General features: G+C 40.3%; 1 long non-coding RNA gene across 1 annotated transcript; it reads right to left on the reverse strand.

Annotated features, from left to right (window-relative positions):
• Positions 1-1,357: 1,357 nt before the first annotated feature.
• LOC117496615 lies at positions 1,358-2,610 on the reverse strand. The gene is made up of 4 exons (XR_004557307.1): positions 2,523-2,610; positions 2,348-2,428; positions 2,037-2,078; positions 1,358-1,583 (listed from the first exon to the last, which is right to left on the reverse strand). It is a non-coding gene; the product is annotated as an uncharacterized LOC117496615 (long non-coding RNA).
• Between the last annotated feature and the right edge of the window lie 9,821 nt (positions 2,611-12,431).

Here is a 12,431-nt window from a genome sequence, read left to right on the forward strand (position 1 = left end):
TGCCTGCTTTGAAGTTGGATTTACCGCAGGATGGGCGTCCAGGTGCCTATTGAAAAAAGCATTACAATAGACATTCCAAAAAGTAAATTACATCTCATGCATTTTACATCTTACAAAACAACAATAACTTTAGCACATATGAGACAAGTCACAGTAAAACTCACAGGTTTTACTTTGTCTCGAATCCTTTGCACAAATCCTTCAACATCTGTGTCTTTGGCAATGAAAGTTCCTTCAAAGTATGGGCATTCGACCGTCCTATGAAGAAATAAGCATTTGATTGGGGAATATAGTATATAAAGATAATAGTCCATGTTGCTTTCTTGCTACTTACCCCTGACGATTGAAGCGATACATTTTTCTGTTGCCGTCCAGAGACACTGCGACCATGTCATCACCACAGGCAGGACATGAGAAATGGTCATCTCCAAGAAGTTTCTCAATTTCGTGCCGGAAATATGTCCATTCCAAGAAACTTCTTTGGAAATTGTCACCAGATGTTATCCCAGCCTAATAAGTAGGAATTCATAATAAAATGCTAGATACATGTCAACATGCAAATACTATAAAGCATGGATTAAGTATAATATTTATTTATCTTTCCTCCAAGTCCTTTTGCAAATGATTGCACAAATTCACTTAATCTGCCAAATCTAAAATACAATACACAATTTGTATAATGTATCAAAATGTGCATTACCCTGCCAGCACGAACTGAGCGACTTTCCAGCATTCGAATGAAAACGTGTCTACTCACACCAGGTGCACTGATTTTGAGATCTTCATATGTGGCAAAAAGATCGATGGAAAAAACTGTGTGGAATTCAATTGTTCCAGGCCAGTATCCATTTGAGATCAAATCTTTGATCTGTGGTGTCCACTGGCAGTGGCAGTTCTCACAGGTCAGCAGAGGAACAGAGAGGTCATAACGACCTGTTGTAAAATGTATTTGTACTTTTACAAATGTTCAAAGATATGTTACCATTTATGTTGATGAAGATTACTTTTTGCCCACCACTCAATGACACATTGTCTGCATTGCAGCTGCAAATCTTTCTGGGCAAAGAAAATGGCAGGAGACGAACTATGTAAAAGATAAAGGGATAATGGTTACTTCTACTGGGCAAGTACAGGTATATCATACATTATGATGGGATTGAAAAGTAATTTTATTCAAAAAGGTCTATACAGTATATACCTTCTTCACACGGTGATGGCTGACCACGAGCATCTTCAGTGATAATATCAGTGGGAGGAATTGCTTTGTAACTATCTCCTACAAATAGGCATCTGTTATGCAAACTGTACTTCCGATGTACAGTTATGTCACATTTGGGGAAGGCAGTCTGTGCAACAAATGACTGCATCTTTAGCTTTGCACAGTTGACAAAGACCCTTCGGGATCTTTCCTGCCTCAAGCATGGCTTCAAGAAGCTGAGGTCTTGCTTTCCGCCATCTTTCATCAGATAAAGCCTGACGTACTGTCCATGTTCGACCAGATGAGGCTTCTGTGGAATTTGAACATCCGGCAACATCCTCCTCAACTGCATCAAGCATCTTTTGCAGTTCCTGTATATGAAGGTCTTGGGAAATGAGGATAACAGATGTAAGCAAGACAGAATAGATGGTAAAGAAAGCCTCAAGAGTCACAAAACAACTTCAAATGTCAGGTGGTTATTCAAATTGATTGCGTTTACATGAATAACCCGTTTATAATTGTGAACACAATATTGCCTCATAAACGTGTTATTCATGTCCATATAAACAAAGTAATTGAGTGAGATTGCAAGGTGTAATGTCATGTTCACCTATATTATTTTTAAGGAACAATACAATTGTTCAAAATTAAGTTTTATGAATGTACTTGCAAAATGTCTTGCAGAAATATATTAGTGTTCAATTTATCAAATTATAATTAAACTAAATATATTGTGATGTACACTGAAGTGAGTAAGTATGAGTTTATTAAATGGATACAATTATCTAAATAAAAATAACGGAAATGGTGGCATAACTATTTTGATATAGAATCTTACCAATCATATTGTGGGTCTGTTGCACCTCAGAGGTGAATGTGCCTGCATATCAAAACATAGAGGGAATTCATCATTACTACATTTGACCTAAACTGTGACCTTTGACTCAATATTGCATCCCTATTCTCCATGTTCATTTAGCACTATACGAATACTTAATTTTCTTTGCAATACATGTAGTACTTAATTTAAAATCGTATTACTCTCAAAGTGACACATGTGCCAGGTACATACGGCCCCATACCCACATGCACAACACCTACAAAAAGCACAAACTGTAGCAAAATGTTGACACTGATAAGAGAGCTTACCTTCTGTGCTGTCTGCAACATGTTCTGCAGAAATATTTGGTAACTGCGACTGACCAGTTTTCTTCTGACGTTTGGCGAGCACTAGAAAGACAAGAATAGTAATTCAAGAATTACATTTTCAAAAAAGAAACAACAGAAAAACACAGATACAACAGTATGATCTGGCTTAACATACCTTTTGAAGAACTGCGAGTCTTTACAATCAGCCGCCCAAATTGGTCTCTTTCTCTCCATTTTACTGCAGGCTGACAGTCCTATTTAGCATGGTAATACAAGGTTTTCATGTTACATCAAACCATTCCATTCCAATTGTTAACTCCAGTTAAATTAAAACAACAAATGCTGTCTACATATGTGATAACTTGAAAGAGTACATTTGCAAATCAGCTCTGTGCTTCATTGTTCAGTCAGTAGAATAATGACATTGTGTGTGTGTTCACTTATCCCAAGGAGCATGTTAAAGAGAAGTATCCATACATTTAAATGGAACATTAAACTGTGCTGAATACTGAAACTAAGTTCATTATTTCGTCATTATATAGACCATTACGTAGAGATGTCCATGGACATAGTATACTATTTTCCCTTCAGATTAAACTTTTTTGTTTCCTGTATCCAACACAAATACAGTTGGAATATACAACTGCATTTGTGAAATTAATAGGATGTTTGCAGACGTGAATAGGTTTAATATTGGCATTTGTTAATCTCTATTAGACAAAGTGGACATTTGTAGTAGATTTTTTTGGACAAAGATTGTTGGAAAGTTACAAGTTAAAAGCTAGTTAGAGCAGTACTGTACATTCAGACATTACACAATGGATTTAAAAGCATTGATTAAAACATTAAAGGTAGGATAGGTAAGTTTGAGAAACCGGCTCGAGATACACTTGTTGTTATATTCCATGGAATGCTCTTAACATCCAGATAGCAATGAATATCTGAAGTGCTTTGACAAAAAATCCATAAATAAATATCATCTGTGGAAGCTGTAGTACTGTAAAAAGCACGACCAATCATCTGAGCCGGCCCGGCTAAAATAACTGGATGGCCTACCTGCCTGTCAGCCTTCCATCTGTGCACACACTTATCTCGTGCCCTCATTGGTCATGTGCGCGTTCGTGTGTGTTGGAGGAGGGGCTCTGTGAGGAAGTGGCAGGTTGTGTATTTTCAAATTCTAGAGATCTCGAGCTGGTTTCTCAAACTTACCTACCCTACCTTTAATGATGACATTTTACATAAAGTACCTGCTGCATAAACCCAAGAATGTATCTTATAAACAATCAATTCAAGGATTACTTTACCTCTTTGTAGTTTTTCACCCAGTTTAGCTTTAATTTTGTCGATTTCTTCCTTGTCTTCATCACTATCAGATTCATCCCAGTTTAGAGAGGTCCTTCGAGGTGCCTGTCGCCCAGCCATGGTTTCCTTGAGGAAGACACAAATCAAGCTTGGTCTGTGGTATCTGTTGGTAGCACAAACAGAAACTGTATTTCAAACGGCTGTATTATTAGTATGTTTGTACAAAGTAAAACAAAACAAAAAAGAGAAATCTAACGGTAACAACATTATGTTTATTTTCTTCTTTCATTAACTTCACCTTTGTAGTGCCGAGAGATAGGAGTCGGAGGCGGTGCATCGAAGGTGCAAATGGGAACTTTAATGAGTAGCAGAAAACCACATGTTGTCGGGTCGCAGCCCGGGAAGAAAAGAGAAAGCGAAAGGGAGGGCACGCGATAAATACAGTCAACAACATATGTGTCCGTGCGGAAACAATACCCCCAACCTGTAGTTCCATGAGTGAATGATGTAACCCAGCGCCATATAGAGAGATATTATTATATCTCTATATATATATTATATATATAAATATATTATATATATATATCATACGTTCTATTATACGGCTCTGATGTAACCTAGTTAATTAGTGATCACTACACCTTGAACAATATAATAAACAAAATAAAACTCGAAATATTACAGTATAGGCCTACTGTATACTTGATCAACTGATAGTTGAAAATAATATTTAGATTTTATTTAGCCACAGTGTTATTATGGCTGGTCGCAGTCATCCAAGATGTTCGGCTCAAATTGCCTTAGAGATGAGACTTAATGAAGAACAGGATGAGGAAGATGAAGCATTTGTTGATCCTGATTCTGAGTCGGACATCTCTGATGCTGATGACCTAGAGTAGGCCTATGTGCCACAGGGTCAAGCCTGTGATCGTCATTTGTGAGGCATGTGTTGTTGGCGGAAATCTCGGTCTGGGCCAGTTCAAAAGAAAGTGGCTGGAGGCAGACAGAGTTCGATGCAATATAACTTTTATTACGTCAAAATACATAAATCAAAGTCCGAGCAGACCCCGGGATCATACTTACACACACGTGCCCTGGAGGCGTTACGTCACATTGACCGCTTCTTGACCTTCACCAAAGTTCATTATCAAGTGAGGAGAGACAGGTCTCTTTCCCAGTTGTAACCTCACATCTCATTAGCTTCAGGCAATGTGAATAATAATTAACCTTAACCTAAAAGTGGCATTTTCGTTCAACCTGACACACACACATACACATACTGTACACACTCAGAGAGAGAGAGAGAGTGGGACATAAAGACATGGGCACTAGCACTAGCCGTTGTCCGTTTGTGCTGCCATTGTTTGCCTGACTTTTTTCTATATCCTCCTGGGACCCAGCCCACTGTGGTGGACATTTTGTTAACATGCATCTCCTTTTACTCTTTTGAGCTACTCTATCAATCCCTGATGTACTGTACAGAGGACATCCTGGTCTTTCCATTGATATGTCATTGGTTAAAATTGCATGCTGGGAAGTTCCTCTTTCTTTTCATCCAAAATGACTGGCATACCAAAAACAAAATGTTATAGAAGCAGGAGAAGTCAAATATTGTTGAATAATTGTAATTTTTACCATGAAAATCATATAGTTCTTGTTTATTAACATGTGAGGAACTATATAATTAGTTCTGAAAGCAATTAAATAATTCAAGTTTTCAAATAACAGCCCTTTTATAAATGTCCATTCTAGTTGACGTCAGGACCGTCTTCATGGACTTTATGACTCAATATTGTTGCAGGAGACGGAACTGAAGCAGACATTTTCTGTACCAGATAGTTCAGGGAGATTCAGATGTTGAGCTCTCAGATGATGAGAGAGATGAGGGTTTCACACCTGGGGTAGAAGAGGGTCAAGAAGAAGGGGGGGAAAGATGCAGGAGGCTCCATGAGCGCACAGATACAGACAGAGAGACAGATAGGGACGAGCTGGAAAGACATGGCCCTCTGTGGGCCAAGAGTAGCACGTATGTCTTATTGTTGTTTTTATTTGAAGTGGAGACAGGACAAATGAGAATTGCCTCAGGAATGCAAGCTTTGTTTCTATGAGCATGGTCAAATGGAGACCACATCCATAAAACTAGTCAAGATGACCCTACAGCCCGTGCCGACTGGAGTCAATGAGGTACTTTCCCCAGTACATTGACTACAACGTCTTTGAAGATCTGGAAAGATTCACCAAAAACCAAACTAGTTTTTTAGAGACCAAATAAACAGCAATGTTCAGATCAATTACTTATTCATGTTTTAAATAACGGTGAATGTATTATTGTATTAAAGTCACTCTATAACCATAATACGTTATTGTATTAATGTCACTCTATAACCATAATACGTTATTGTATTAAAGTCACTCTATAACCATAATACGTTATTGTCTATCTGTTCATTTTGGCTGTCTTTTCAAACTAATATGGTCCCGACGTCCTCTACAGTGGACATACTGTAACATTTAAAAATTAAATTAAAAAAGTCGAAATTGCAAGATGTTTTTTTCAACCCTAAATAGGTAGGAAATCACACAAAAAGGAAATTGGAAGACACTTTTTCCTCAGGTCCCAGGAGGATATTACACTTTTATCAATAACAGAAAAAAAGAATCAATTTGAAATATCAATGCTTCAATTTATAGCAAACAACTACAAAGACACACAAACACATTACATAGAGACCAAATCAACAAAAAATAAATGCAAAACATCTGCTAAGAGACAATAAGAGACCACTGAGACACACAGTGATCACAGAGAGATGCAAAACTATAGAGAGATGGTTAACAACTGCAAAGAGACACAACATGACTACAAGGAGACACACAGCAACCACAGGGAGACAAAGAACACAAATATGGTTAAAATTCAATAGCCTATCCCCCATTTTACAATAGGACATTTAAAATCTGATTTGCAAATGTTTTAACCATCCCCTTACATTTGTCAGAATACTCTCAATTCAGTAGGCTAACGCAAATATATTTTAAAGACTACAATTCCCTAAGAGCCGCAGGAAAAAATAAATAATAACGCGGGATTTATACAGTCGTTGCAGTGATGGGCGTGCTGGACTCATTTTTGGCAGACTCCGCTTACTTTTCGGCGGCGTGCGGTAAGTTTTGGCGGACTTGCGGTACATGTCCAGACTCTGCAGAACCTCAACGGGTAAGACATTTATTGTATGAACTTAATGTGAGCTAGATAGTAACATTAGTTGTGTTTGCAATTGGTCCATCTTGATACAGACGTTTCATGAGAAGATTCTACAGAGAAGGGTTATAATATAATTTGTTGCTATGCTACCGACAAAAACTGTACATTTGTACATGCAATATTATAGGCTATAGGCCTACAAGAAATAGCTCTCCTAACACTTGACCAGCACCATATTGCACAAAATACTCGGACAGTCTAACATTCATGTTTTAAAGTCACTATCAAGAACTAGCTAACTGTGAACGTCATCCTATTGTTGCAGAGTGCAGACATGTCGGGGATACGCAATGTCAAGAAATGTGTGACATGCCAGGACAAGATTTGTGTTGCATGCAAGAAATGTCCTAAATGTAAGGCCCAACAGCCACACAAGGACAGACTGGTTAAAGAAAGACAAAGGTTTGCCGCTGAGGAAAAGGAGTGGAAAGAAAGAATAAAGAAAAACTGCAACGGAGCACATGTCCTAGACTCCAGCTTCAAAATGGTAAGCACAAGTGGTAACACAACTTTAAATATTTTACACTGGACCTTTGTTGACTACATACAACTTTAAATAGTCGGAAAGCAGCCCACTGATCGGCCCTATATTTAGTGTTTCATCAATTTAAGGCTTCTTTATTTAGTGTCCTGCTAGAGAAAGAAACACAGGCTAAAATGCTCATAAAACTTCAGAAGGACTCAGAACTATTGATATTTGAAAGAGTGATATACTTCCTATTCATTTACGTTGAATCTACAGGTAAATAAACCATACTTCATCATGTTTTCTTAAAGGTCCCATGTCATGCTTTTCTGGTTCTCACCCGTCCCCTTGTGTTCTGTAGCTTCTGCATGTAAACGGTCTGCAGAGTCACAAACCCTCAAAGTGCACCCTGTAGGGAGTAAAACTCTAACACAGAGAAGACCTGTCTATGCTGCCCCAGAACGCCTCGTTGGGGATTTCTCTTTTTCCATTGTATTCTTCATGGGTATGGTGACGTGCCCATACCCAAATGGAACAATCTGTGGAGCCGTTATGTTACGTCCGCGGATTGGTCCAAACGGACTTCCTCACACACACTCAATCTTTTCTCAGCTGCAGCTCCGCCGATTTCTCCTCCCTGAGACGGCGGGACGCGGCGAGGCTGTGAGTCGGTGTGTGAGCACACACACAAACTCCCAGCCGGGCGGCTGCGGGTGTGTGTGTGTGTGTGTGTGTGTGTGTGTGTGTGTGTGTGTGTGTGTGTGTTCGGGCTGGGTTTCGCTGTGTCTCGCTGTCTCGCAGAAGGCCACTGGGCTCACAGGGAGGGGGGGACAGGAGCTCCAACAAGCCGTTTAGGACAGAGAGTGAATACACATACTATACAGAGATGCTGTATGAGAAACCAATGTGAGTTTGGAACATTGAACAATGTAAATCTATTTTAGTAGACCTCAACAATGGAATTATGATCAGTAGAAATGGCCATGAGACATGGGACCTTTAAACACATGGATCATATACTTTTCTGATGTGAAATTCAGGCTTTATGACTTGCATTTACTTATTACCATTTCAGTTGGACCGGCTTGCTGCTCTGGGGTATTTTCCACTTTTGCTTTTGGGGAAAAAGAACAAGAATGGCTACACAGCAGATGTCTTCAGCAGCATACAGATGAAGCTGGATGACTGCTTGGAAGAAGATATAAAAGCAGTGTATGCGAAAGTATTAAAGTGTGAGTATCTTTTACTGTATTGATGATTTCTTTGAAAGTAATTTAAAATCTGATATTAGAGCTTACATTTTTTTTAACGATTATATTCTTTCATGTTTTCATACAACAGTGCACTTCAGAAGGTTTCAGAATAAAAAAGGAACCATTGAAGATTGTGGGACAGATCTGGGTAAGTGTTGACATTTTTCAACTTGACCTGTTTTGTTGGACAGTTTAGGTGACCGGGAAAATTTGACTTCATGACTATTGTTTCCATGTATTGGAAGCAAGCATTTAGATTGAAAGACAGCACTTGAAAAGGTCATTTGCTTATTAACCAATGATGCCCTTAATTCAGTAATATTGAGCCTTGAATAAATTGGCATTTGTGTGCGCTTTACAGGAGTCTTGCCCACCACTCCTTCTTCTACTAGTATTGTTATTGTGATCTAGATTTGCATTCAACTACGTATGACTATTCCACGAGTAGCTATGTGGGGCAGAAGCATGTCTAAATACATTGTAATGCACAGCCATGTGTTTACCTTTAATTTGAGCATTTTTTTCTCTCCAAATCTCCGACAGAAACTGAATTTGTGGTGCTTGATCTCTGTCCTGTGGAGGGTACTGATGTGGTCGTGGAGGGTACTGATGTGGTCGAGGAGGGTACTGATGTGGTCGTGGAGGGTACTGATGTGGTCGTGGAGGGTACTGATGTGGTCGTGGAGGGTACTGATGTGGTCGTGGAGGGTACTGATGTGGTCGTGGAGGGTACTGATGTGGTCGTGGAGGGTACTGATGTGGTCGTGGAGGGTACTGATGTGGTCGTGGAGGGTACTGATGTGGTCGAAGAGGGGGATTACAGATCCAATGCAGAGGGACAGGGAGAGCAAGGTACTTAGTGATATTGGCACTGACACAATGATTTCAAAACTGAATTATTTTAAATTATAATCCTATCGTAAAAGATGCATGGTCAAATTCAATTTGCTCTTGTGGCTCTGATATGTAGAATCTCAAAGCCATCATGTAGAAGTGATGAACGGGGGAGAGCAAGCATCAACTTCTGTGGAGGAAGCTGCACAAGGTTTGTAGCGATTCATGTAAATTCAGGGCACTAATATTTTGAATGAATTTTTTTCCACATTTGCTTCAGTATTTAAAGGTCCCATGTCATGCTTTTCCGGTTATTACCCGTCCCCTTGTGTTATGAAGGTTTTTATGCATGTAAACGGTGTGCAGAGTCAAAACCCTCAAAGTACACCCTGTAGCGAGTAAAACTCTAACACAGAAAATACCTCCCCAAAACGCCTCGTTGGAGATACGTCATTGTCCATTTGATTCTTCCGGGTACGGGGTGACGTAACCCCGTACCCGGAACGAAATGGACCAATCCGTGGAGCCGTTACGTTACGTCCGCGGAGCCGTTATGTTAAGCCCCAGCTGATTGGTCCAAATTGACCAATCCACGGACTTCCTCACACACACATCTGTGTGCAGGGAGCAGGCAGCTCAGCTGATTTCTCCTCCCTGGCTGCAGGCTGATAACAGACAGTTGGAATCGCGGCCAAATTCTCTCTGCAGACCCATTCTCTCTGCAGACCCATTCTCTCTGCAGACCCATTCTCTCCGCAGACCCATTCTCTCAGCAGACCCATCCTCTCAGCAGACCCATTCTCTCTGCAGACCCATCCTCTCAGCAGACCCATTCTCTCTACAGACCCATTCTCTCTGCAGACCCATTCTCTCTGCAGACCCATTCTCTCCGCAGACCCATTCTCTCCGCAGACCCATTCTCTCCGCAGACCCATTCTCTCCGCAGACCCATTCTCTCCGCAGACCCATTCTCTCTGCAGACCCATTCTCACAGCGTTTATCAACCTTTTTCTTACTCAATATCAAGACACACTTATTGTTTTTACTTCGGCTGTGACTTTGTGTGTGCTCAGGATGAGTTTGGCTGTGTTTCGCTATGTATGCTAAACAAGGAAACAACACCTCCACGGAGCTCAGCACAATTCACAACGTCCCGACCAATCAGAGCACACTGTGCTCACAGGGAGGGTGGGGGCTGGAGCTATTGGAGCTACAACGAGCCGTTAAAGGCAGAGAGTGAAATTCAGTGAATACACGTAGTTACAGAGATGCTGTTTGAGAAACCAATGTGAGTTTGGAGAGATGCTGTATGAGAAACCAATGTGAGTTTGGAGAGATGCTGTATGAGAAACCAATGTGAGTTTGGAGAGATGCTGTATGAGAAACCAATGTGAGTTTGGAGAGATGCTGTATGAGAAACCAATGTGAGTTTGGAGAGATGCTGTCTGAGAAACCAATGTGAGTTTGGAGAGATGCTGTTTGAGAAACCAATGTGAGTTTGGAGAGATGCTGTTTGAGAAACCAATGTGAGTTTGGAGAGATGCTGTTTGAGAAACCAATGTGAGTTTGGAGAGATGCTGTATGAGAAACCAATGTGAGTTTGGAGAGATGCTGTTTGAGAAACCAATGTGAGTTTGGAGAGATGCTGTATGAGAAACCAATGTGAGTTTACAGAGATGCTGTATGAGAAACCAATGTGAGTTTGGAGAGATGCTGTATGAGAAACCAATGTGAGTTTGGAGAGATGCTGTATGAGAAACCAATGTGAGTTTGGAGAGATGCTGTTTGAGAAACCAATGTGAGTTTGGAGAGATGCTGTTTGAGAAACCAATGTGAGTTTGGAGAGATGCTGTTTGAGAAACCAATGTGAGTTTGGAGAGATGCTGTATGAGAAACCAATGTGAGTTTGGAGAGATGCTGTTTGAGAAACCAATGTGAGTTTGGAGAGATGCTGTATGAGAAACCAATGTGAGTTTGGAGAGATGCTGTTTGAGAAACCAATGTGAGTTTGGAGAGATGCTGTATGAGAAACCAATGTGAGTTTGGAACAATGCACAATATAAATCTATTCTAGTAGACCTCAACAATGGAATTATGATCAGTGGAAATGGCCATGACATGGGACCTTTAAATGTTGGTGTTAGAAATGGAGGCTTCTCCTTGGATTTCTGTTTGAATAGCCGTTAGAGACCTTTAAATCCTGCCTCTTTGAGTTATACTGAAATATATGAAATGGGCTTTAATTTGATTGAACAGAAAGAACTACTTTGTAAATTGCTTACCAGGAAACTAAAGGTGGAACAGGGTGAGCTGTAGAAAGAAGCTCAAACTACCAGACAAAGGCCTCCACAGGGGAAAGTGACCTCGGACCTGCTGAGGCACCAGGACTCAGGACTGCTGGCTGGACTTTGGAGTCGAGTTATTACTTTGATGTTAGTCGTGATGTTATTCTTATTTGTACACGTTTTTCTTTCATTTGATTCAGTTTTAACATCATTCCAACAATGTACACCCCCTCCCACCTGAAGCTGCTCCATCAGTCTCTCCTGTTGCCCTTTAACAACAATGAGATGTGTGTGATGAGCGATATTCTGTTTATTCCCTGCCGCAGTGTGTTGATGTTTGAACGTACAGATAAACGTGTTGAGCCGTTCTTCTTTGTGTTCTAATAAAATAATGGAATACCTGACGCTCAGCTTCAGCGTTGTTATTGGCCTGTGGCTTTGTGGAGGAAACTCATCTTTAGGATTTTAATGCTTGTACACTTTGCTGCTGCAACAAAATAACTTCCCAATTTGGGATCAATAAAGTAGTCATCTATCTATTTGAACCTCCCATGGGGATAATTACGTTAGAGACATGAACATATAATGATAATAAAAACCAGGAAACACACTGAGGTGATCTGGGGCTCTGGTTGGTCGGCGTGTTGCCGAAACAACGGGAACTATAAATCATCAATCC

The sequence above is a fragment of the Trematomus bernacchii genome, unplaced genomic scaffold (genome assembly GCF_902827165.1).
Source record: "Trematomus bernacchii unplaced genomic scaffold, fTreBer1.1, whole genome shotgun sequence".
Lineage (NCBI taxonomy): Eukaryota > Metazoa > Chordata > Actinopteri > Perciformes > Nototheniidae > Trematomus > Trematomus bernacchii.